The 25,445-nt window shown below is 61.0% G+C and overlaps 2 non-coding genes across 2 annotated transcripts; both read right to left on the bottom strand.

The window, feature by feature from the left end:
- Nucleotides 1-6,463: 6,463 nt before the first annotated feature.
- On the bottom strand, nt 6,464-6,582 carry LOC131872751 (5S ribosomal RNA). The gene has a single exon (XR_009370838.1). It is a non-coding gene; the product is annotated as a 5S ribosomal RNA (ribosomal RNA).
- A 7,755-nt stretch (nt 6,583-14,337) lies between these two features.
- LOC131872755 (5S ribosomal RNA) lies at nt 14,338-14,456 on the bottom strand. Its single transcript, XR_009370842.1, has one exon. It is a non-coding gene; the product is annotated as a 5S ribosomal RNA (ribosomal RNA).
- Between the last annotated feature and the right edge of the window lie 10,989 nt (nt 14,457-25,445).

Below are 25,445 nucleotides of genomic sequence, written 5' to 3'. Positions count from 1 at the left end.
GCGGGCTCAAGATGGCACCCGCGTTCCGTTTTTTTCACTATCTTTCAAAACGGAAATTTTAAAATCTCATTTTTTTCTTTTTTTTGCCTTTTCTGGAAATTAGTGAAGGCAGCGCATCAAAGGTGCGCAATGCTGGTGCGAACCCGGGAGCGCTCCGATGTGTGCTCCAAGGTGCGGCGTGCACGAAGTCCGAGCCCGGTTTGCCCCGGGTGCGCACCTCGCGTGCACCTTCGCCGGGGTGAGCACCTTGGCTGGGTTGCGCGCCCTGGTGCGTACCAAGGAGCGCTCTGAAGTGTGCTCCAAGGTGCGGCGTGCACGAAGTCGGAGCCCGGTTTGCCCCGGGTGTGCACCTCGGGTGCGCACCTCGCGTGCACCTTCGCTGCGGTGGGCACCTTGGCTGGGTTGCGCGCCTTGGTGGGCACCATGCAGTGCACGAAGTCGGAGCCGCGTTTGCCCCGGGCGCGCACCTCCGCCAGGGTGGGCACCTTGGTGCGCACAACTTGCCTGGGCTGCGCATCAGGAAGGGCTCAAGATGGCACCCGCGTTCCGTTTTTTTCACTATCTTTCAGAACGGAAATTTTAAAATATCGTTTTTTTTTGCCTTTTCTGGAAATTAGTGAAGGCAGCGCATCAAAGGTGCGCAACGCTGGTGCGAACCTGGGAGCGCTCCGATGTGTGCTCCAAGGTGCGGCGTGCACGAAGTCGGAGCCCGGTTTGCCTCGGGTGCGCCCTGGTGGGCACCATGGTGCGCACCAAGGAGCGCTCCGAAGTGTGCTCCAAGGTGCGGCCTGCACGAAGTCGGAGCCCGGTTTGCCCCGGGTGTGCACCTCGGGTGGGCACCTTGGTGCGCATGCCTTGCCTGGGCTGCGCACCAGGGCGGGCTCAAGATGGCACCCGCGTTCCTTTTTTTTCACTATCTTTCAAAACGGAAATTTTAAAATCTCATTTTTTTTTGCCTTTTTCTGGAAATTAGTGAAGGCAGCGCATCAAAGGTGCGCACCTCGCTGCCCACCACGGTGCGCAACGCCGGTGGGCACCCGGGAGTGCTTCGAAGTGTGCTCCAAGGTGCTGCGTGCACGTTGTCGGAGCCCGGTTTGCCCCGGGTGCGCACCTCGCGTGCACCTTCGTCGGGGTGGGCACCTTGGCTTGGTTTGCCCCGGCTGCGCTCCGAAGCGGGGTTATTGGAGCGCCGCCTCTTTTTTTGTCGGAGCGTTTGGTGGGGTTTCTCGCATTGGCTCTTCCGAGGCCCGGTTGCCACCCTGGCGCGCACGAAGTCGGAAGTAGGGTTAATTGCCCGGGTGCGCACCTTTGCCAGGGTGGCACCTTACCTGGGCTGCGCACCAGGGCGGGCTCAAGATGGCACGCGCGTTCCGTTTTTTTCACTATCTTTCAAAACGGAAATTTTAAAATCTCCTTTTTTTTTTGCCTTTTCTGGAAATTAGTGAAGGCAGCGCATCAAAGGTGCGCACCTCGCTGCCCACCTTGGTGTGCTCTGAGGTGCGCACCCGGGAGCGCTACGAAGTGTGCTCCAAGGTGCGGCGTGCACGTTGTCGGAGCCCGGTTTGCCCCGGGTGCGCACCTCGCCTGCACCTTGGCCGGGGTGGGCACCTTGGCTGGGTTTGCCCAGGGTGCGCTCCGAAGCGGGGTTACTGGAGCGCCCCCTCTTTTTTTGTCAGAGAGTTTGGTGGGGTTTCTCGCATTGGCTCTTCCCAGGCCCGGTTGTTGGGTGCGCTCCCACCCTGGCGCGCGCGAAGTTGGAAGTTGGGTTAATTGCCCGGGCGCGCACCTTCGCCAGGGTGGGCACCTTGGTGCGCAAACCTTGGCTGGGCTGCGCACCAGGGCGGGCTCAAGATGGCACCAGCATTCCCTTTTTCTCACTATCTTTCAAAACGGAAATTTTAAAATCTCGTTTTTTTTTTGCCTTTTATGGAAATTAGTGAAGGCATCGCATCAAAGGTGCGCACCTCGCTGCCCACCTTGGTGTGCTCCGAGGTGCCCACCACGGTGCGCAACGCCGGTGCGAACCCGGGAGCGCCCCGATGTGTGCTCCAAGGTGCGGCGTGCACGAAGTCGGACCCCGGTTTGCCCCGGGTGCGCACCTCGCGTGCACCTTGGTGCGCACACCTTGGCTGGGTTGCGCGGCCTGGTGGGCACCATGGTGCGCACCAAGGAGCGCTCCGAAGTGTGCTCCAAGGTGCGGCGTGCACGAAGTCGGAGCCCGGTTTGCCCCGGGTGCGCACCTTCGCCGCGGTGGGCACCATGGCGTGCACGAAGTCGGAGCCCGGTTTGCCCCGGGTGCGCACCTCGCGTGCACCTTCGCCGGGGTGGGCACCTCGGCTGGGTTGCGCGCCCTGGTGCGCACCAAGGAGCGCTCTGAAGTGTGCTCCAAGGTGCGGCGTGCACGAAGTCGGAGCCCGGTTTGCCCCGGGTGTGCACCTCGGGTGCGCACCTCGCGTGCACCTTCGCTGCGGTGGGCACCTTGGCTGGGTTGCGCGCCTTGGTGGGCACCATGCAGTGCACGAAGTCGGAGCCCGGATTGCCCCGGGCGCGCACCTCCGCCAGGGTGGGCACCTTGGTGCGCACAACTTGCCTGGGCTGCGCACCAGGAAGGGCTCAAGATGGCACCCGCGTTCCGTTTTTTTCACTATCTTTCAGAACGGAAATTTTAAAATCTCGTTTTTTTTTGCCTTTTCTGGAAATTAGTGAAGGCAGCGCATCAAAGGTGCGCAACGCTGGTGCGAACCTGGGAGCGCTCCGATGTGTGCTCCAAGGTGCGGCGTGCACGAAGTCGGACCCCGGTTTGCCCCGGGTGCGCACCTCGCGTGCACCTTGGTGCGCACACCTTGGCTGGGTTGCGCGCCCTGGTGGGCACCATGGTGCGCACCAAGGAGCGCTCCGAAGTGTGCTCCAAGGTGCGGCGTGCACGAAGTCGGAGCCCGGTTTGCCCCGGGTGCGCACCTCGCGTGCACCTTCGCCGCGGTGGGCACCATGGCGTGCACGAAGTCGGAGCCCGGTTTGCCCCGGGTGCGCACCTCGCGTGCACCTTCGCCGGGGTGGGCACCTTGGTGTGCAGACCTTGGCTGGGTTGCGCGCCCTGGTGGGCACCATGGTGCGCACCAAGGAGCGCTCCGAAGTGTGCTCCAAGGTGCGGCCTGCACGAAGTCGGAGCCCGGTTTGCCCCGGGTGTGCACCTCGGGTGGGCACCTTGGTGCGCATGCCTTGCCTGGGCTGCGCACCAGGGCGGGCTCAAGATGGCACCCGCGTTCCTTTTTTTTCACTATCTTTCAAAACGGAAATTTTAAAATCTCATTTTTTTTTGCCTTTTTCTGGAAATTAGTGAAGGCAGCGCATCAAAGGTGCGCACCTCGCTGCCCACCACGGTGCGCAACGCCGGTGGGCACCCGGGAGTGCTTCGAAGTGTGCTCCAAGGTGCTGCGTGCACGTTGTCGGAGCCCGGTTTGCCCCGGGTGCGCACCTCGCGTGCACCTTCGTCGGGGTGGGCACCTTGGCTGGGTTTGCCCCGGCTGCGCTCCGAAGCGGGGTTATTGGAGCGCCGCCTCTTTTTTTGTCGGAGCGTTTGGTGGGGTTTCTCGCATTGGCTCTTCCGAGGCCCGGTTGCCACCCTGGCGCGCACGAAGTCGGAAGTAGGGTTAATTGCCCGGGTGCGCACCTTTGCCAGGGTGGGCACCTTACCTGGGCTGCGCACCAGGGCGGGCTCAAGATGGCACGCGCGTTCCGTTTTTTTCACTATCTTTCAAAACGGAAATTTTAAAATCTCCTTTTTTTTTTGCCTTTTCTGGAAATTAGTGAAGGCAGCGCATCAAAGGTGCGCACCTCGCTGCCCACCTTGGTGTGCTCTGAGGTGCGCACCCGGGAGCGCTACGAAGTGTGCTCCAAGGTGCGGCGTGCACGTTGTCGGAGCCCGGTTTGCCCCGGGTGCGCACCTCGCCTGCACCTTGGCCGGGGTGGGCACCTTGGCTGGGTTTGCCCAGGGTGCGCTCCGAAGCGGGGTTACTGGAGCGCCCCCTCTTTTTTTGTCAGAGCGTTTGGTGGGGTTTCTCGCATTGGCTCTTCCCAGGCCCGGTTGTTGGGTGCGCTCCCACCCTGGCGCGCGCGAAGTTGGAAGTTGGGTTAATTGCCCGGGCGCGCACCTTCGCCAGGGTGGGCACCTTGGTGCGCACACCTTGGCTGGGCTGCGCACCAGGGCGGGCTCAAGATGGCACCAGCATTCCCTTTTTCTCACTATCTTTCAAAACGGAAATTTTAAAATCTCGTTTTTTTTTTGCCTTTTATGGAAATTAGTGAAGGCATCGCATCAAAGGTGCGCACCTCGCTGCCCACCTTGGTGTGCTCCGAGGTGCCCACCACGGTGCGCAACGCCGGTGCGAACCCGGGAGCGCCCCGATGTGTGCTCCAAGGTGCGGCGTGCACGAAGTCGGACCCCGGTTTGCCCCGGGTGCGCACCTCGCGTGCACCTTGGTGCGCACACCTTGGCTGGGTTGCGCGGCCTGGTGGGCACCATGGTGCGCACCAAGGAGCGCTCCGAAGTGTGCTCCAAGGTGCGGCGTGCACGAAGTCGGAGCCCGGTTTGCCCCGGGTACGCACCTCGCGTGCACCTTCGCCGGGGTGGGCACCTCGGCTGGGTTGCGCGCCCTGGTGCGCACCAAGGAGCGCTCCGAAGTGTGCTCCAAGGTGCGGCGTGCACGAAGTCGGAGCCCGGTTTGCCCCGGGTGCGCACCTCGCGTGCACCTTCGGCGGGGTTGCGCGCCCTGGTGGGCACCATGGTGCGCACCAAGGAGCGCTCCGAAGTGTGCTCCAAGGTGCGGCGTGCACGAAGTCGGAGCCCGGTTTGCCCCGGGTGCGCACCTCGCGTGCACCTTCGGCGGGGTTGCGCGCCCTGGTGGGCACCATGGTGCGCACCAAGGAGCGCTCCGAAGTGTGCTCCAAGGTGCGGCGTGCACGAAGTCGGAGCCCGGTTTGCCCCGGGTGCGCACCTCGCGTGCACCTTCGCCGCGGTGGGCACCATGGCGTGCACGAAGTCGGAGCCCGGTTTGCCCCGGGTGCGCACCTCGCGTGCACCTTCGCCGGGGTGGGCACCTCGGCTGGGTTGCGCGCCCTGGTGCGCACCAAGGAGCGCTCCGAAGTGTGCTCCAAGGTGCGGCGTGCACGAAGTCGGAGCCCGGTTTGCCCCGGGTGCGCACCTCGCGTGCACCTTCGCCAGGGTGGGCACCTCGGTGCGCACACCTTCTCAATGTTTTCTTGCCTTTTCTGGAAATTGGTGAAGGCAGCGCATCAAAGGTGCGCACCTCGGTGTGCTCCGAGGTGCGAACCCGAGAGCGCTCCGAGGTGCCCACGAAGTCGAAAGTCGGGTTAATTGCATTGTTTTCCCCGGGTGCGCTCCGAGGTGCGCAACATCGGCGCGCACCAAGGAGGGCTCCGAAGTGTGCTCCAAGGTGCGCACGATGGCGTGCACCTCTGGTGCGCACGATTCGGAGCTCGGTTTGACCGGGGTGCGCACACCTTGGCTGGGTTGCGCACCTTTTGTGCGCTCCAAGGTGCGCACGAAGTCGGAGCTCGGTTTGCCCCGGGTGCGCACCTTCGCCAGGGTGCGCACCTTGATGCGCACGCCTTGGCTGGGCTGCGCACCTTGGTGGGCGCCATGGTGCGCACCTTTCGTGCGCTCCAAGGTGCGCACGAAGTCGGAGCTCGGTTTGCCCCGGGTGCGCACCTTGGTGGGCGCCATGGTGCACTCCGAGGTGCCCAAGATTGGTGCGCACCAAGGAGCGCTCCGAAGTGCGCTCCAAGGTGCGCGCGAAGTCGAAAGTTGGGTTAATTGTCCGGTTTGCCTCGGGTGCGCACCTTGCGTGCACCTTCGCCAGGGTGGGCGCCTTGGTGCGCACACCTTGGCTGGGCTGCGCACACCTTGGCACCCGCGTTTCCTTCATTTTAAATTTTTTTTTTTTACAATCTCTCAAGTGGGAAATTCTATAATCTCAACTTTTTTTGCCTTTTCAGGAAACTTTTGAATGGAGCGCATCATTGGTGCGCTCCGAAGTGTGCTCCAAAGCTCTCTCCAGCTGCGTGCACCTGCCCCGGCCGCGCACCCGGCCCCGCCCAGCTTCGCTCACCTGTCCCGGGCGTCTGGTGCGGAACCTTAGAGTAAGAAACATCACCGTGCACCTTGGCCAACGTGCGCGACTCGACCGAGCGCGCACTGGCCGAGGTGCACACCGATTTCACCTGGGTGCGCGCGCAGCACCTCGGGCGCACCGGGGTGCGCGCACAACGCCCGGGTTGCACCGTGGCCTGTGTGCTCGGGGCGCCTCGGGTGCGCGCTCGGTGTCGCCCCCGCGCGCGCGGTAGTGCGGGCAGCGCACCCCGGCCCGGCCCGGCCCCGACGAGAACGCAAACGGGCAAAAGGTTTATTCAAATAGCATTGCGATGCCCGGCGAAAAACTAAAAAAGGGTGCAACACCGGGACTTCCCGGGAGGTCACCCATCCCAGTACTACTCCGGCCCAAGCGCGCTTAACTGCGGAGTTCTGATGGGATCCGGTGCACTAACGCTGGTATGATCGCACCCGTTATGAGCTTGTCGCAGTGTGTACTTAGCAAACCGCGACCCACGTGCGAATCCACCCCGGCCACCCACCCCCGTCGAGGTGCACACCCTCCCTCGCGAAGTGCGCCCCGTTCGCCAAGTGTGAGCCCTGCCCGGTGTGCGCGCACCTTGCTAGGGCGTCGGGTGTGCACCCGGCCCGGCCTACGTGCGTGCACCTGTAGGGGGCGTCGTGTGCGTGCAGTGTCCCGTCTGCAACGCGGTGCCCACACACCACCTCGGGCGCAACGACCTGCGCTCACATGTGGGCCGAGTGCACCTTGGTGCATGTTCGGGGCGCCTCGGGTGCACGCTCGATCTTGCCCCGGTGCACCAAGGCGCTCGGTTTGCCCCGGGTGCGCACTTGGTGCAAGGTGGGCACCCAAAATAGGGATCAAGCACCAAAACACAAGTTTCGGGATGCAAAATGGGACCCAAGGACCACAAATGCGTTCCAAGACCCATGATGGGTCCACGAGAACAAAAATGTGTTCCGAGACTTAATAAACAAATATTGGGTTTTAGGAGAAGAAACATGCTCTGATGCCCAAAACGAGAATCGACCCCGAAAAGGCCACAGGCCAAAAGTGGGATGCGAGACAAAAAAAAATGGGACCCGAGGACCAAAATTGGGTTCCCAGGTCGAAGACAGGGCAACCGGACAAGAAACGACCTCTAAGGCTCGAAATGAGTCCCGACGACTAAAACTTGACAAGAAGCACCCATCAGGCACCCAACTCGACACCCATGGGATGCCGACCCACCCGGGCTTCCACCTAGCACACCTTGGCACCCACCCACCCTCGCACCCAACCTCGCACCCAACTTAGCACCTTTGAACCCACATTGGCACTCACCCTGACCCTGGCACCTTGGAACCCACATTGGCACTCACCTTGACCCTGGCACCCACCTTTGCACTCACCTTGGGACCCACCCTGGCTCCCACCTCGGCACCCACCCAGACACCCACCTTGGTTCCTTGGCACCCACCTTGGATCCTTGGCACCCACCCCGACACCCACCTTGGCACGCAACTTGGCTACTTGCCACCCACCTTGGCTCCTTGACGCCCACCCCGACAACCACCCCGTGACCTACCCTGGCTAGGGTTGGTGCACACCCACCCTGGTGCCCACCTTGGCACCCACCCTATGACCCACCTTGGCACGCACCTTAGTACCCACCCCGTTACCCACCCTAGGACCCACCCCGTGACCCACCTTGGCCAGGGTGGGTGCCTTGGTGCGCACAACTTGCCTGGGCTGCACACCAGGGCGGGCTCAAGATGGCACCCGCGTTCCGTTTTTTTCACTATCTTTCAAAACGGAAATTTTAAAATCTCATTTTTTTCTTTTTTTTGCCTTTTCTGGAAATTAGTGAAGGCAGCGCATCAAAGGTGCGCAATGCTGGTGCGAACCCGGGAGCGCTCCGATGTGTGCTCCAAGGTGCGGCGTGCACGAAGTCCGAGCCCGGTTTGCCCCGGGTGCGCACCTCGCGTGCACCTTCGCCGGGGTGAGCACCTTGGCTGGGTTGCGCGCCCTGGTGCGTACCAAGGAGCGCTCTGAAGTGTGCTCCAAGGTGCGGCGTGCACGAAGTCGGAGCCCGGTTTGCCCCGGGTGTGCACCTCGGGTGCGCACCTCGCGTGCACCTTCGCTGCGGTGGGCACCTTGGCTGGGTTGCGCGCCTTGGTGGGCACCATGCAGTGCACGAAGTCGGAGCCCGGTTTGCCCCGGGCGCGCACCTCCGCCAGGGTGGGCACCTTGGTGCGCACAACTTGCCTGGGCTGCGCATCAGGAAGGGCTCAAGATGGCACCCGCGTTCCGTTTTTTTCACTATCTTTCAGAACGGAAATTTTAAAATATCGTTTTTTTTTGCCTTTTCTGGAAATTAGTGAAGGCAGCGCATCAAAGGTGCGCAACGCTGGTGCGAACCTGGGAGCGCTCCGATGTGTGCTCCAAGGTGCGGCGTGCACGAAGTCGGAGCCCGGTTTGCCTCGGGTGCGCCCTGGTGGGCACCATGGTGCGCACCAAGGAGCGCTCCGAAGTGTGCTCCAAGGTGCGGCCTGCACGAAGTCGGAGCCCGGTTTGCCCCGGGTGTGCACCTCGGGTGGGCACCTTGGTGCGCATGCCTTGCCTGGGCTGCGCACCAGGGCGGGCTCAAGATGGCACCCGCGTTCCTTTTTTTTCACTATCTTTCAAAACGGAAATTTTAAAATCTCATTTTTTTTTGCCTTTTTCTGGAAATTAGTGAAGGCAGCGCATCAAAGGTGCGCACCTCGCTGCCCACCACGGTGCGCAACGCCGGTGGGCACCCGGGAGTGCTTCGAAGTGTGCTCCAAGGTGCTGCGTGCACGTTGTCGGAGCCCGGTTTGCCCCGGGTGCGCACCTCGCGTGCACCTTCGTCGGGGTGGGCACCTTGGCTTGGTTTGCCCCGGCTGCGCTCCGAAGCGGGGTTATTGGAGCGCCGCCTCTTTTTTTGTCGGAGCGTTTGGTGGGGTTTCTCGCATTGGCTCTTCCGAGGCCCGGTTGCCACCCTGGCGCGCACGAAGTCGGAAGTAGGGTTAATTGCCCGGGTGCGCACCTTTGCCAGGGTGGCACCTTACCTGGGCTGCGCACCAGGGCGGGCTCAAGATGGCACGCGCGTTCCGTTTTTTTCACTATCTTTCAAAACGGAAATTTTAAAATCTCCTTTTTTTTTTGCCTTTTCTGGAAATTAGTGAAGGCAGCGCATCAAAGGTGCGCACCTCGCTGCCCACCTTGGTGTGCTCTGAGGTGCGCACCCGGGAGCGCTACGAAGTGTGCTCCAAGGTGCGGCGTGCACGTTGTCGGAGCCCGGTTTGCCCCGGGTGCGCACCTCGCCTGCACCTTGGCCGGGGTGGGCACCTTGGCTGGGTTTGCCCAGGGTGCGCTCCGAAGCGGGGTTACTGGAGCGCCCCCTCTTTTTTTGTCAGAGAGTTTGGTGGGGTTTCTCGCATTGGCTCTTCCCAGGCCCGGTTGTTGGGTGCGCTCCCACCCTGGCGCGCGCGAAGTTGGAAGTTGGGTTAATTGCCCGGGCGCGCACCTTCGCCAGGGTGGGCACCTTGGTGCGCAAACCTTGGCTGGGCTGCGCACCAGGGCGGGCTCAAGATGGCACCAGCATTCCCTTTTTCTCACTATCTTTCAAAACGGAAATTTTAAAATCTCGTTTTTTTTTTGCCTTTTATGGAAATTAGTGAAGGCATCGCATCAAAGGTGCGCACCTCGCTGCCCACCTTGGTGTGCTCCGAGGTGCCCACCACGGTGCGCAACGCCGGTGCGAACCCGGGAGCGCCCCGATGTGTGCTCCAAGGTGCGGCGTGCACGAAGTCGGACCCCGGTTTGCCCCGGGTGCGCACCTCGCGTGCACCTTGGTGCGCACACCTTGGCTGGGTTGCGCGGCCTGGTGGGCACCATGGTGCGCACCAAGGAGCGCTCCGAAGTGTGCTCCAAGGTGCGGCGTGCACGAAGTCGGAGCCCGGTTTGCCCCGGGTGCGCACCTTCGCCGCGGTGGGCACCATGGCGTGCACGAAGTCGGAGCCCGGTTTGCCCCGGGTGCGCACCTCGCGTGCACCTTCGCCGGGGTGGGCACCTCGGCTGGGTTGCGCGCCCTGGTGCGCACCAAGGAGCGCTCTGAAGTGTGCTCCAAGGTGCGGCGTGCACGAAGTCGGAGCCCGGTTTGCCCCGGGTGTGCACCTCGGGTGCGCACCTCGCGTGCACCTTCGCTGCGGTGGGCACCTTGGCTGGGTTGCGCGCCTTGGTGGGCACCATGCAGTGCACGAAGTCGGAGCCCGGATTGCCCCGGGCGCGCACCTCCGCCAGGGTGGGCACCTTGGTGCGCACAACTTGCCTGGGCTGCGCACCAGGAAGGGCTCAAGATGGCACCCGCGTTCCGTTTTTTTCACTATCTTTCAGAACGGAAATTTTAAAATCTCGTTTTTTTTTGCCTTTTCTGGAAATTAGTGAAGGCAGCGCATCAAAGGTGCGCAACGCTGGTGCGAACCTGGGAGCGCTCCGATGTGTGCTCCAAGGTGCGGCGTGCACGAAGTCGGACCCCGGTTTGCCCCGGGTGCGCACCTCGCGTGCACCTTGGTGCGCACACCTTGGCTGGGTTGCGCGCCCTGGTGGGCACCATGGTGCGCACCAAGGAGCGCTCCGAAGTGTGCTCCAAGGTGCGGCGTGCACGAAGTCGGAGCCCGGTTTGCCCCGGGTGCGCACCTCGCGTGCACCTTCGCCGCGGTGGGCACCATGGCGTGCACGAAGTCGGAGCCCGGTTTGCCCCGGGTGCGCACCTCGCGTGCACCTTCGCCGGGGTGGGCACCTTGGTGTGCAGACCTTGGCTGGGTTGCGCGCCCTGGTGGGCACCATGGTGCGCACCAAGGAGCGCTCCGAAGTGTGCTCCAAGGTGCGGCCTGCACGAAGTCGGAGCCCGGTTTGCCCCGGGTGTGCACCTCGGGTGGGCACCTTGGTGCGCATGCCTTGCCTGGGCTGCGCACCAGGGCGGGCTCAAGATGGCACCCGCGTTCCTTTTTTTTCACTATCTTTCAAAACGGAAATTTTAAAATCTCATTTTTTTTTGCCTTTTTCTGGAAATTAGTGAAGGCAGCGCATCAAAGGTGCGCACCTCGCTGCCCACCACGGTGCGCAACGCCGGTGGGCACCCGGGAGTGCTTCGAAGTGTGCTCCAAGGTGCTGCGTGCACGTTGTCGGAGCCCGGTTTGCCCCGGGTGCGCACCTCGCGTGCACCTTCGTCGGGGTGGGCACCTTGGCTGGGTTTGCCCCGGCTGCGCTCCGAAGCGGGGTTATTGGAGCGCCGCCTCTTTTTTTGTCGGAGCGTTTGGTGGGGTTTCTCGCATTGGCTCTTCCGAGGCCCGGTTGCCACCCTGGCGCGCACGAAGTCGGAAGTAGGGTTAATTGCCCGGGTGCGCACCTTTGCCAGGGTGGGCACCTTACCTGGGCTGCGCACCAGGGCGGGCTCAAGATGGCACGCGCGTTCCGTTTTTTTCACTATCTTTCAAAACGGAAATTTTAAAATCTCCTTTTTTTTTTGCCTTTTCTGGAAATTAGTGAAGGCAGCGCATCAAAGGTGCGCACCTCGCTGCCCACCTTGGTGTGCTCTGAGGTGCGCACCCGGGAGCGCTACGAAGTGTGCTCCAAGGTGCGGCGTGCACGTTGTCGGAGCCCGGTTTGCCCCGGGTGCGCACCTCGCCTGCACCTTGGCCGGGGTGGGCACCTTGGCTGGGTTTGCCCAGGGTGCGCTCCGAAGCGGGGTTACTGGAGCGCCCCCTCTTTTTTTGTCAGAGCGTTTGGTGGGGTTTCTCGCATTGGCTCTTCCCAGGCCCGGTTGTTGGGTGCGCTCCCACCCTGGCGCGCGCGAAGTTGGAAGTTGGGTTAATTGCCCGGGCGCGCACCTTCGCCAGGGTGGGCACCTTGGTGCGCACACCTTGGCTGGGCTGCGCACCAGGGCGGGCTCAAGATGGCACCAGCATTCCCTTTTTCTCACTATCTTTCAAAACGGAAATTTTAAAATCTCGTTTTTTTTTTGCCTTTTATGGAAATTAGTGAAGGCATCGCATCAAAGGTGCGCACCTCGCTGCCCACCTTGGTGTGCTCCGAGGTGCCCACCACGGTGCGCAACGCCGGTGCGAACCCGGGAGCGCCCCGATGTGTGCTCCAAGGTGCGGCGTGCACGAAGTCGGACCCCGGTTTGCCCCGGGTGCGCACCTCGCGTGCACCTTGGTGCGCACACCTTGGCTGGGTTGCGCGGCCTGGTGGGCACCATGGTGCGCACCAAGGAGCGCTCCGAAGTGTGCTCCAAGGTGCGGCGTGCACGAAGTCGGAGCCCGGTTTGCCCCGGGTACGCACCTCGCGTGCACCTTCGCCGGGGTGGGCACCTCGGCTGGGTTGCGCGCCCTGGTGCGCACCAAGGAGCGCTCCGAAGTGTGCTCCAAGGTGCGGCGTGCACGAAGTCGGAGCCCGGTTTGCCCCGGGTGCGCACCTCGCGTGCACCTTCGGCGGGGTTGCGCGCCCTGGTGGGCACCATGGTGCGCACCAAGGAGCGCTCCGAAGTGTGCTCCAAGGTGCGGCGTGCACGAAGTCGGAGCCCGGTTTGCCCCGGGTGCGCACCTCGCGTGCACCTTCGGCGGGGTTGCGCGCCCTGGTGGGCACCATGGTGCGCACCAAGGAGCGCTCCGAAGTGTGCTCCAAGGTGCGGCGTGCACGAAGTCGGAGCCCGGTTTGCCCCGGGTGCGCACCTCGCGTGCACCTTCGCCGCGGTGGGCACCATGGCGTGCACGAAGTCGGAGCCCGGTTTGCCCCGGGTGCGCACCTCGCGTGCACCTTCGCCGGGGTGGGCACCTCGGCTGGGTTGCGCGCCCTGGTGCGCACCAAGGAGCGCTCCGAAGTGTGCTCCAAGGTGCGGCGTGCACGAAGTCGGAGCCCGGTTTGCCCCGGGTGCGCACCTCGCGTGCACCTTCGCCAGGGTGGGCACCTCGGTGCGCACACCTTCTCAATGTTTTCTTGCCTTTTCTGGAAATTGGTGAAGGCAGCGCATCAAAGGTGCGCACCTCGGTGTGCTCCGAGGTGCGAACCCGAGAGCGCTCCGAGGTGCCCACGAAGTCGAAAGTCGGGTTAATTGCATTGTTTTCCCCGGGTGCGCTCCGAGGTGCGCAACATCGGCGCGCACCAAGGAGGGCTCCGAAGTGTGCTCCAAGGTGCGCACGATGGCGTGCACCTCTGGTGCGCACGATTCGGAGCTCGGTTTGACCGGGGTGCGCACACCTTGGCTGGGTTGCGCACCTTTTGTGCGCTCCAAGGTGCGCACGAAGTCGGAGCTCGGTTTGCCCCGGGTGCGCACCTTCGCCAGGGTGCGCACCTTGATGCGCACGCCTTGGCTGGGCTGCGCACCTTGGTGGGCGCCATGGTGCGCACCTTTCGTGCGCTCCAAGGTGCGCACGAAGTCGGAGCTCGGTTTGCCCCGGGTGCGCACCTTGGTGGGCGCCATGGTGCACTCCGAGGTGCCCAAGATTGGTGCGCACCAAGGAGCGCTCCGAAGTGCGCTCCAAGGTGCGCGCGAAGTCGAAAGTTGGGTTAATTGTCCGGTTTGCCTCGGGTGCGCACCTTGCGTGCACCTTCGCCAGGGTGGGCGCCTTGGTGCGCACACCTTGGCTGGGCTGCGCACACCTTGGCACCCGCGTTTCCTTCATTTTAAATTTTTTTTTTTTACAATCTCTCAAGTGGGAAATTCTATAATCTCAACTTTTTTTGCCTTTTCAGGAAACTTTTGAATGGAGCGCATCATTGGTGCGCTCCGAAGTGTGCTCCAAAGCTCTCTCCAGCTGCGTGCACCTGCCCCGGCCGCGCACCCGGCCCCGCCCAGCTTCGCTCACCTGTCCCGGGCGTCTGGTGCGGAACCTTAGAGTAAGAAACATCACCGTGCACCTTGGCCAACGTGCGCGACTCGACCGAGCGCGCACTGGCCGAGGTGCACACCGATTTCACCTGGGTGCGCGCGCAGCACCTCGGGCGCACCGGGGTGCGCGCACAACGCCCGGGTTGCACCGTGGCCTGTGTGCTCGGGGTGCCTCGGGTGCGCGCTCGGTGTCGCCCCCGCGCGCGCGGTAGTGCGGGCAGCGCACCCCGGCCCGGCCCGGCCCCGACGAGAACGCAAACGGGCAAAAGGTTTATTCAAATAGCATTGCGACGCCCGGCGAAAAACTAAAAAAGGGTGCAACACCGGGACTTCCCGGGAGGTCACCCATCCCAGTACTACTCCGGCCCAAGCGCGCTTAACTGCGGAGTTCTGATGGGATCCGGTGCACTAATGCTGGTATGATCGCACCCGTTATGAGCTTGTCGCAGTGTGTACTTAGCAAACCGCGACCCACGTGCGAATCCACCCCGGCCACCCACCCCCGTCGAGGTGCACACCCTCCCTCGCGAAGTGCGCCCCGTTCGCCAAGTGTGAGCCCTGCCCGGGTGCGCGCACCTTGCTAGGGCGTCGGGTGTGCACCCGGCCCGGCCTACGTGCGTGCACCTGGAGGGGGCGTCGTGTGCGTGCAGTGTCCCGTCTGCAACGCGGTGCCCACACACCACCTCGGGCGCAACGACCTGCGCTCACATGTGGGCCGAGTGCACCTTGGTGCATGTTCGGGGCGCCTCGGGTGCACGCTCGATCTTGCCCCGGTGCACCAAGGCGCTCGGTTTGCCCCGGGTGCGCACTTGGTGCAAGGTGGGCACCCAAAATAGGGATCAAGCACCAAAACACAAGTTTCGGGATGCAAAATGGGACCCAAGGACCACAAATGCGTTCCAAGACCCATGATGGGTCCACGAGAACAAAAATGTGTTCCGAGACTTAATAAACAAATATTGGGTTTTAGGAGAAGAAACATGCTCTGATGCCCAAAACGAGAATCGACCCCGAAAAGGCCACAGGCCAAAAGTGGGATGCGAGACAAAAAAAAATGGGACCCGAGGACCAAAATTGGGTTCCCAGGTCGAAGACAGGGCAACCGGACAAGAAACGACCTCTAAGGCTCGAAATGAGTCCCGACGACTAAAACTTGACAAGAAGCACCCATCAGGCACCCAACTCGACACCCATGGGATGCCGACCCACCCGGGCTTCCACCTAGCACACCTTGGCACCCACCCACCCTCGCACCCAACCTCGCACCCAACTTAGCACCTTTGAACCCACATTGGCACTCACCCTGACCCTGGCACCTTGGAACCCACATTGGCACTCACCTTGACCCTGGCACCCACCTTTGCACTCACCTTGGGACCCACCCTGGCTCCCACCTCGGCACCCACCCAGACACCCACCTTGGTTCCTTGGCACCCACCTTGGATCCTTGGCACCCACCCCGACACCCACCTTGGCACGCAACTTGGCTACTTGCCACCCACCTTGGCTCCTTGACGCCCACCCCGACAACCACCCCGTGACCTACCCTGGCTAGGGTTGGTGCACACCCACCCTGGTGCCCACCTTGGCACCCACCCTATGACCCACCTTGGCACGCACCTTAGTACCCACCCCGTTACCCACCCTAGGACCCACCCCGTGACCCACCTTGGCCAGGGTGGGTGCACCCACCCTGGTGCCCACCTTGGCACCCACCCATCCTAGCACCCAGCCTGTGACCGGGCTTGGAACCCAACCTTGCACCCGCACCCGTCTTGGCCAGTGTGGGTGCGCACCCATCCTGGCACCCACGTTGTGACACACCCTTTAACCCACGCACCCTAGCACCCACGTTGGCACCCACCTTGGAACCCAACCTAGCAACTTGGCACCCACCCCGTGACCCACCTTGGCATCCACCATAGCAGTCGCCGACTTGGCACCCACCTCGGCACCCACCTTGACACTTGTGGACCCACCTTGCCACTCACCCTAGCATCGACCCATCCTAGCACCCACCCTGGCACCTTTGCACCCTAGCACTCACCCATCCTAGCACCTAACCTGTGACCCACCTTGACACTCACCCTCGCACCCACCTTGGAACCCAACCTAGCACCCACCCACCCTGACACCAACCCTAGCACCTACCCACCCTTGCACCCACCCTGTGACCCATCTTGGCACCCACCCATCCTACCACTCAACCTATCACCCACCTTCTCACCCACCTTGGCATCCACCTTAGCACCCACCCACACTGGCACCTTGGCACCCACCTCGGGCAAGGTGGGTGCACACCCACCCTGGCACCCAATTTAGAACCCACCGAGCATGTTACCCACCTTGGCACCCACATTGCAGCCCACCCTAGTACCCACCCTATGACCCACATTGGCATCCACACCCTAGCACCCAGGCACCTCGACACCCGCCTTGACACCCACCCTAGCACTGAACCTGTGACCCACCTTGGAACTCACCCTAGAACCCACCCACCCTGTGAACCACCTTGGCATCCACCTTAGCACCCACCCACCTTGGCACCCACTCTAGCACTCACCCATCCTAACACCCAACTTGTTACCCACCTTGGCACCCGCCCTCGCGTCCACCTTGAAACCCACCCTAGCACCCACCCACGCAGGAGCCCACCTTGGCACCCAACCTAACACCCACGCATCCTGGCACCCAACTTGTGACCCACCTTGGAACCCACCCTAGTACCCACCTTTGAACCCACTATATCACCAACCCACCTTGGCACCCACCCTATGACCCTCTTTGGAATCCACCCTAGCACGCACCCACCCTGGCACCCACCATGGAGCGCACCCTAGCACCCACCCACCTCGGCACGCACCTCAACACCCACCTTGGTGTGCGCACTGCGCCAACCTCTCAAAGACCCTATGTGGTGCGCTCCAAAGTGTACACCTTTGGTGCGCTCCAAGGTGCGCACCTTTGGTGCACACCGAGGTGCACACCAAAGTGTGCACCGAGGTGAGCACCAAAGTGCACTCCAGGGTGCACACCAAGGCGTGCACCTTTGGTGCGGTCAATGCAAACGAATTCGGAAGTTGGGGTCGATGTCCTAATCGCTGCTGCAGACTACACGTATGAGAATCGGACAAATAGCTTTATATAGGGGAGGTGTTGCGTTTGATGGGTCGACTCCCCTGGTTGTGTGCACTGCACCAACTTCAAAGACCCTGTCTTGTTTAAGAAGTCAAAAGTTGGGGTGGATGTCCTAATCATTGCTGCAGTCTACGCATGTATGAGAATCAGACAAATAGCTTATATAGGGGAGGTGTTGCATTCGGTGGGTTGACTCCCCTGGTTGTGCGCACTGCGCCAACCTCAAAGACCCCGCATAGCAGAAGAAGTCGGAAGTCGGATTTTGGTGAGCACCAAGGCGTGCACCTTTGGTGCGGTCAACGCAGACGAATTCAGAAGTTGGGGTGGATGTCCTAATCGTTGTTGCAGGCTACACATGTATGAGAATCAGACAAATAGCTTATATAGGGGAGGTGTTGGGTTTGATGGGTCAACTCCCTTGGTTGTGCGCATTACGCCAACCTCAAAGACCTTGTTTTCGTTAAGAAGTCAAAAGTTGGGGTCAATGTCCTAATGGCTCCTGCAGGCTACACATGTATGAGAATCGGACAAATAGCTTATATAGGGGAGGTGTTGGGTTTGATGGGTCGACTCCCCTGGTTGTGCGCATTACGTCAACCTCAAAGACCTTGTTTTCGTTAAGAAGTCAAAAGTTGGGGTCGATGTCCTAATTGCTCCTGTAGACTACACATGTATGAGAATCAGACAAATAGCTTATATAGGGGAGGTGTTGGGTTTGATGGGTTGACTCCCCTAGTTGTTCGCATTACACCAACCTCAAAGACCTTGTTTTCGTTTAGAAGCCGAAAGTTGGGGTCGATGTCCTAATTGCTCCTGCAGGCTACGCATGTATGAGAATCAGACAAATAGCTTATATAGGGGAGGTGTTGGGTTTGATGGGTCGACTCCCCTGGTTGTGCGCATTGCGCCAACCTCAAAGACCCTGCATTGCGGATGAAGTCGAAAGTCAGAGTTTGGTGTGCTACAAGGTGTGGTCGAAGGTGCTCACCTAGGTGTGCACCTTTGGAGCACAGGAAAAGTGCCCTCCAAAAGTGCGCACCTTTGGAGTGCACAAAAGTGCCCTCCAAAAGTGCGCACCTTTGGAGCGCAGAAAAGTGCCCTCCAAAAAGTGCCCTCCAAAAGTGCGCACCTTTGGAGCGCAGAAAAGTGCCCTCCAAAAAGTGCCCTCCAAAAGTGCGCACCTTTGGAGCGCAGAAAAGTGCCCTCCAAAAAGTGCCCTCCAAAAGTGCGCACCTTTGGAGCGCAGAAAAGTGCCCTCCAAAAAGTGCCCTCCAAAAGTGCGCACCTTTGGAGCGCAGAAAAGTGCCCTCCAAAAAGTGCCCTCCAAAAGTGCGCACCTTTGGAGCGCAGAAAAGTGCCCTCCAAAAAGTGCCCTCCAAAAGTGCGCACCTTTGGAGCGCAGAAAAGTGCCCTCCAAAAAGTGCCCTCCAAAAGTGCGCACCTTTGGAGCGCAGAAAAGTGCCCTCCAAAAAGTGCCCTCCAAAAGTGCGCACCTTTGGAGCGCAGAAAAGTGCCCTCCAAAAAGTGCCCTCCAAAAGTGCGCACCTTTGGAGCGCAGAAAAGTGCCCTCCAAAAAGTGCCCTCCAAAAGTGCGCACCTTTGGAGCGCAGAAAAGTGCCCTCCAAAAGTGCGCACTTTTGGTGCGCACCAAGGCGCTGGTTCGGTCGTTGCAGGCGAGTTCGGAAGTTGGGGTCGATGTCCTGAGCGGAGGTGCAAACTACACAGGTGTCGGAATCGGACAAATAGCTTATATAGGGGAGGTGTATGCTTCGATGGGTCGACTCCCCAGGTTGAGCGCACCGCGCCAACCTCAAAGACCCTACGGTATGGATGAAGTCGGAAGTTGGGTCCGATGACCGATTCGATTAGTAGGTATGCTCATGAGGTCGGAATTTGGGTCCGATGACCTGCCATGTGCAGGAAGGCGAATGTTGACACTGTGCGTTGCAAGGTGCACACCAAGGCGCTGGTGCGGTCTTTTTAGTCGAGTTCGGAAGTTGGGGTCGATGTCCTGATCGGAGGTGCAAGCTACACAGGTGTGGGAATCGGACAAATAGCTTATATAGGGGAGGTGTATGCTTCGTTGGGTCGACTCCCCGGGTTGAGCGCACCGCGCCAACCTCAAAGACCCTACGGTATGGATGAAGTCGGAAGTTGGGTCCGATGACCGATTCGATATGTAGGCATACTCGCGAGGTCGGAATTTGGGTCCGATGACCTGCCACGTGCAGGAAGGCGAATGTTGGCACTGTGCGTTGCAAGGTGCGCACCAAGGCGCTGGTTCGGTCGTTGGAGGCGAGTTCGGAAGTTGGGGTCGATGTCTTGATCGGAGGTGCAAACTACACAGGTGTGGGAATCGGACAAATAGCTTATATAGGGGAGGTGTATGCTTCGTTGGGTCGACTCCCCGGGTTGAGCGCACCGCGCCAACCTCAAAGACCCTACGGTATGGATGAAGTCGGAAGTTGGGTCCGATGACCGATTCGATATGTAGGCATACTCGCGAGGTCGGAATTTGGGTCCGATGACCTGCCATGTGCAGGAAGGCGAATGTTGGGACTGTGCGTCGCAAGGTGCGCACCAAGGCGCTGGTGCCGTCGTTGCAGTCGAGTTCGGAAGTTGGGGTCGATGTCCTGGTCAGAGGTGCAAACTACACAGGTGTGGGAATCGGACAAATAGCTTATATAGGGGAGGTGTATGCTTCGATGGGTCGACTCCCTGGGTTGAGCGCACCGCGCCAACCTCAAAGACCCTACAGTATGGATGAAGTCGGAAGTTGGGTCCGATGACCGATTCGATACGTAGGCATATTGGCGAGGTCTGAATTTGTGTCCGATGACCTGCCATGCGCAGGAAGGCGGAATTTGGGTCCGATGACCGAGTTGATGGCGTGCCATGCGCAGAAAGGCGGAATTTGGGTCCGATGACCGAGTTGATGTTGATGGCCCGCCATGCACAGGAAGGCGGAATTTGGGTCCGATGACCGATTTGAAGGCGTGCCATACGCAAAAAGGCGGAGTTTGGGTCCGATGACCGAGTTGATATTGATGGCCCGCCATGCGCAGGAAGGCGGAATTTGGGTCCGATGACCTGACATACGCATGGAGTCCGACTCGGGGGCCGATGTTCGATTCGATGACTTGCATTGTGGGTAAAGTCGGAAGTTGTGGTCTTTGACCCGATTCGATGACCAGACTTCGGCTGCTTGAGAATCGGACAAATAACTTATATAGGGGAGGTAGTGTTCTCGAGCATCCTCCCCCCGTGCCCGTTTATGTCGATTGATGCTGGTGCTCGACTGGTTGGAGCGCTCGGATGCAAAAATCTTGCACCAGGATTTATCGATTGTGATGGACACGGCAAGTCTCCTGATTGCTATGCAGGAGCTCATCGTGAATCTCTATGCGGCCTTGGTATGGACTCGACCTGCGGAATGGTTCGGCAATGGTAGTCGCTCCAACACGTCCTTGCAATGGCCACAGAGGTGATTCGACTAGAGCTCCAGTCTAGCTTTTGGGTTGCTTGGCGGACTGGTATAGCCGCGATCGAGTTCCGGCCATGAACGTTTTAGATAGCTCTTGGGCTTTCTGGGACGGAAGTCGGAAGTTTGGGCTGTTGTCCGATTTGATGACCATTCTTCGGATGTGTGAGAATCGGACAAATAACTTATATAGGGGACTGTGTTGTCTCACGCAGCCCCCTCCGTGCCCCTCTATCTCGACCGATGTTGGTGCTTGAAAGGGTTGGGATCGCTCGGATTTATAAACGTGCACCACCATTTGTCGAGTGTGAGGGACGCGGCAGGTCTCCTAAATGCTATGCGGGCGCTCTCTGAGAATCTCTATCCGGCCTCGACACAGACTAGTCTTGCTGAATGGTTTGGCACTGGTAGTCGATCCAACACGTCGTTGTTGTGGCCGCCTAGGCGATTCGATTCGAGCCCCCGTCTAGCTTTTGGGTTGCTTGGCGGATTTTGCCCTATCCGCAAGTGAGCTCGGTCCCTAAACGTTCGAGAAACCCGATTGCTATGCGCCGACTCTCTTTCTTGCGAGCCTCCATCTAGCTTTTGGGTCTCTACGGAACGGAAGTCGGAATCTGGGACCGTTGTTTGATTCGACGAGGCAGACTACGGTTGTGCGAGAATCGGACAAATAACTTATATAGGGGAGGTGTTGACTGGAGCATTCTCCCCCGTGCCCCTCTAACTCGACCAATGCTGGCGCTCGAACGGTGGTAGCGCTCGGATTTTCATTGAGCGCCAGCATTGGTCGATTTAGAGGGGCATGCGAGATTCCCGAATGCTATGCGAGGGCTCTAACGGAAATGTCTATTGGTTTCGGTATGGATGCAATTGCGAGTGGTTCGGCAAAGGTAGTCGTTCCGATGCGTCCATGTCGTGGCCAAATCGATAATTCGATTTGAGCCCTCGTATAGCATTTGGGTCTCTCGATGTGATTCCGCATTCCAGTCCCTTTGGGCACTGCTTGAGCCGCATCCCAGGGGGTTCCCTTCCCAATAATCTGCCTCGCAACCCGATTGCTATGCGGTGAGGCTCCTCGGCCGCCTCGGAACTATCTGTGTATCAGACGCATCGCGGGATAAGGGGTTGGCAACGGTAGTCGCCCCAAGCGCGTCCGATGCTTGGACCATTCCGAGGCGGCCCTGAAGCCTCTTCCGTCTAGCCGTTGGGTCCTTCTCGCCGCATCCCTCGCCTCGCACCCCGATTGCTATGCGGTGAGGCTCCTCGGCCGCCTCGGAACTATCTGTGTATCGGACGCGTCGCGGGATAAGGGGTTGTCACTGGTAGTCGCCCCAAGCGCGTCCGATGCTTGGACCATTCCGAGGCGGCCCTGAAGCCTCTTCCGTCTAGCCGTTGGGTCCTTCTCGCCGCATCCCTCGCCTCGCACCCCGATTGCTATGCGGTGAGGCTCCTCGGCCGCCTCGGAACTATCTGTGTATCGGACGCGTCGCGGGATAAGGGGTTGTCATTGGTAGTCGCCCCAAGCGCGTCCGATGCTTGGACCATTCCGAGGCGGCCCTGAAGCCTCTTCCGTCTAGCCGTTGGGTCCTTCTCGCCGCATCCCTCGCCTCGCACCCCGATTGCTATGCGTTGAGGCTCCTCGGCCGCCTCGGAACTATCTGTGTATCGGACGCGTCGCGGGATAAGGGGTTGTCACTGGTAGTCGCCCCAAGCGCGTCCGATGCTTGGACCATTCCGAGGCGGCCCTGAAGCCTCTTCCGTCTAGCCGTTGGGTCCTTCTCGCCGCATCCCTCGCCTCGCACCCCGATTGCTATGCGGTGAGGCTCCTCGGCCGCCTCGGAACTATCTGTGTATCGGACGCGTCGCGGGATAAGGGGTTGTCACTGGTAGTCGCCCCAAGCGCGTTCGATGCTTGGACCATTCCGAGGCGGCCCTGAAGCCTCTTCCGTCTAGCCGTTGGGTCCTTCTCGCCGCATCCCTCGCCTCGCACCCCGATTGCTATGCGGTGAGGCTCCTCGGCCGCCTTGGAACTATCTGTGTATCGGACGCGTCGCGGGATAAGGGGTTGTCACTGGTAGTCGCCCCAAGCGCGTCCGATGCTTGGACCATTCCGAGGCGGACCCGAAGCCTCTTCCGTCTAGCCGTTGGGTCCTTCTCGCCGCATCCTTCGCCTCGCACCCCGATTGCTATGCGGTGAGGCTCCTCGGCCGCCTCGGAACTATCTGTGTATCGGACGCGTCGCGGGATAAGGGGTTGTCACTGGTAGTCACCCCAAGCGCGTCCGATGCTTGGACCATTCCGAGGCGGACCCGAAGCCTCTTCCGTCTAGCCGTTGGGTCCTTCTCGCCGCATCCCTCGCCTCGCACCCCGATTGCTATGCGGTGAGGCTCCTCGGCCGCCTTGGAACTATCTGTGTATCGGACGCGTCGCGGGATAAGGGGTTGTCACTGGTAGTCGCCCCAAGCGCGTCCGATGCTTGGACCATTCCGAGGCGGACCCGAAGCCTCTTCCGTCTAGCCGTTGGGTCCTTCTCGCCGCATCCCTCGCCTCGCACCCCGATTGCTATGCGGTGAGGCTCCTCGGCCGCCTTGGAACTATCTGTGTATCGGACGCGTCGCGGGATAAGGGGTTGTCACTGGTAGTCGCCCCAAGCGCGTCCGATGCTTGGACCATTCCGAGGCGGACCCGAAGCCTCTTCCGTCTAGCCGTTGGGTCCTTCTCGCCGCATCCCTCGCCTCGCACCCCGATTGCTATGCGGTGAGGCTCCTCGGCCGCCTTGGAACTATCTGTGTATCGGACGCGTCGCGGGATAAGGGGTTGTCACTGGTAGTCGCCCCAAGCGCGTCCGATGCTTGGACCATTCCGAGGCGGCCCCGAAGCCTCTTCCGTCTAGCCGTTGGGTCCTTCTCGCCGCATCCCTCGCCTCGCACCCCGATTGCTATGCGGTGAGGCTCCTCGGCCGCCTTGGAACTATCTGTGTATCGGACGCGTCGCGGGATAAGGGGTTGTCACTGGTAGTCGCCCCAAGCGCGTCCGATGCTTGGACCATTCCGAGGCGGCCCCGAAGCCTCTTCCGTGTAGCCGTTGGGTCCTTCTCGCCGCATCCCTCGCCTCGCACCCCGATTGCTATGCGGTGAGGCTCCTCGGCCGCCTTGGAACTATCTGTGTATCGGACGCGTCGCGGGATAAGGGGTTGTCACTGGTAGTCGCCCCAAGCGCGTCCGATGCTTGGACCATTCCGAGGCGGACCTGAAGCCTCTTCCCTCTAGCCGTTGGGGCTTTCTCGCCGCATCCCTCGCCTCGCACCCTGATTGCTATGCTGTGAGGCTCCTCGGCCGCCTTGGAACTATCTGTGTATCGGACGCATCGCGGGATAAGGGGTTGGCAGTGGTAGTCGCCCCAAGCGCATCCGATGCTTGGACCATTCCGAGGCGGCCCTGCAGCCTCTTCCGTCTAGCCGTTGGGGCCATCTCGCCGCATCCCCCACCTCGCACCACGATTGCTATGCGGTGAGGCTCCTTGGCCGCCTCGGAACTATCTGTGTATCGGACGCATCGCGGGATAAGGGGTTGTCACTGGTAGTCGCCCCAAGCGCGTCCGATGCTTGGACTATTCCGAGGCGGCCCTGCAGCCTCTTCCGTCTAGCCGTTGGGGCCATCTCGCTGCATCCCCCACCTCCTCGGCCGCCTCGGAACTATCTGTGTATCGGACGCATCGCGGGATAAGGGGTTGGCAGTGGTAGTCGCCCCAAGCGCGTCCGATGCTTGGACTATTCCGAGGCAGCCCTGCAGCCTCTTCCGTCTAGCCTTTGGGGCCATCTCGCCGCATCCCTCGCCTCGCACCCCGATTGCTATGCGGTGAGGCTCCTCGGCCGCCTGGGAACTATCTTCGTATCGGACGCATCGCGGGATAAGGGGTTGTCACTGGTAGTCGCCCCAAGCGCGTCCGATGCTTGGACTATTCCGAGGCGGCCCTGTGGCCTCTTCCGTCTAGCCGTTGGGGCCATCTCGCCGCATCCCCCACCTCGCACCCCGATTGCTATGCGGTGAGGCTCTTCGGCCGCCTTGGAACTATCTTCGTATCGGACGCATCGCGGGATAAGGGGTTGTCACTGGTAGTGGCCCCAAGCGCGTCCGATGCTTGGACTATTCCGAGGCGGCCCTGCAGCCTCTTCCGTCTAGCCGTTGGGGCCATCTCGCCGCATCCCCCACCTCGCACCCCGATTGCTATGCGGTGAGGCTCCTCGGCCGCCTTGGAACTATCTTCGTATCGGACGCATCGCGGGATAAGGGGTTGTCACTGGTAGTCGCCCCAAGCGCGTCCGATGCTTGGACTATTCCGACGCGGCCCTGTGGCCTCTTCCGTCTAGCCGTTGGGGCCATCTCGCCGCATCCCCCACCTCGCACCCCGATTGCTATGCGGTGAGGCTCCTCGGCCGCCTTGGAACCATCTTCGTATCGGACGCATCGCGGGATAGGGGGCTGTCACTGGTAGTCGCCCCAAGCGTGTCCGATGCTTGGACCATTCCTAGGCGGCCCTGAAGCCTCTTCCGTCTAGCCGTTGGGGCCTTCCCGCCCCATCCCTCGCCTCGCACCCCCGATTGCTATGCGGTGAGGCTCCTCGGCCGCCTTGGAACCATCTGTGTATCGGACGCATCGCGGGATAAGGGGTTGGCACTGGCAGTCGCCCCAAGCGCGTCCGATGCTTGGACCATTCCGAGGTGGCCCTGAAGCCTCTTCCGTCTAGCCGTTGGGGCCTTCCCGCCCCATCCCTCGCCTCGCACCCCGATTGATATGCGGTG

This window comes from Cryptomeria japonica, unplaced genomic scaffold (assembly GCF_030272615.1).
Source record: "Cryptomeria japonica unplaced genomic scaffold, Sugi_1.0 HiC_scaffold_755, whole genome shotgun sequence".
Classification (NCBI taxonomy): domain Eukaryota; kingdom Viridiplantae; phylum Streptophyta; class Pinopsida; order Cupressales; family Cupressaceae; genus Cryptomeria; species Cryptomeria japonica.
The sequence above is the reverse complement of the archived record's forward strand: the minus strand, read 5'-3'. Positions and strand labels throughout refer to the sequence as shown.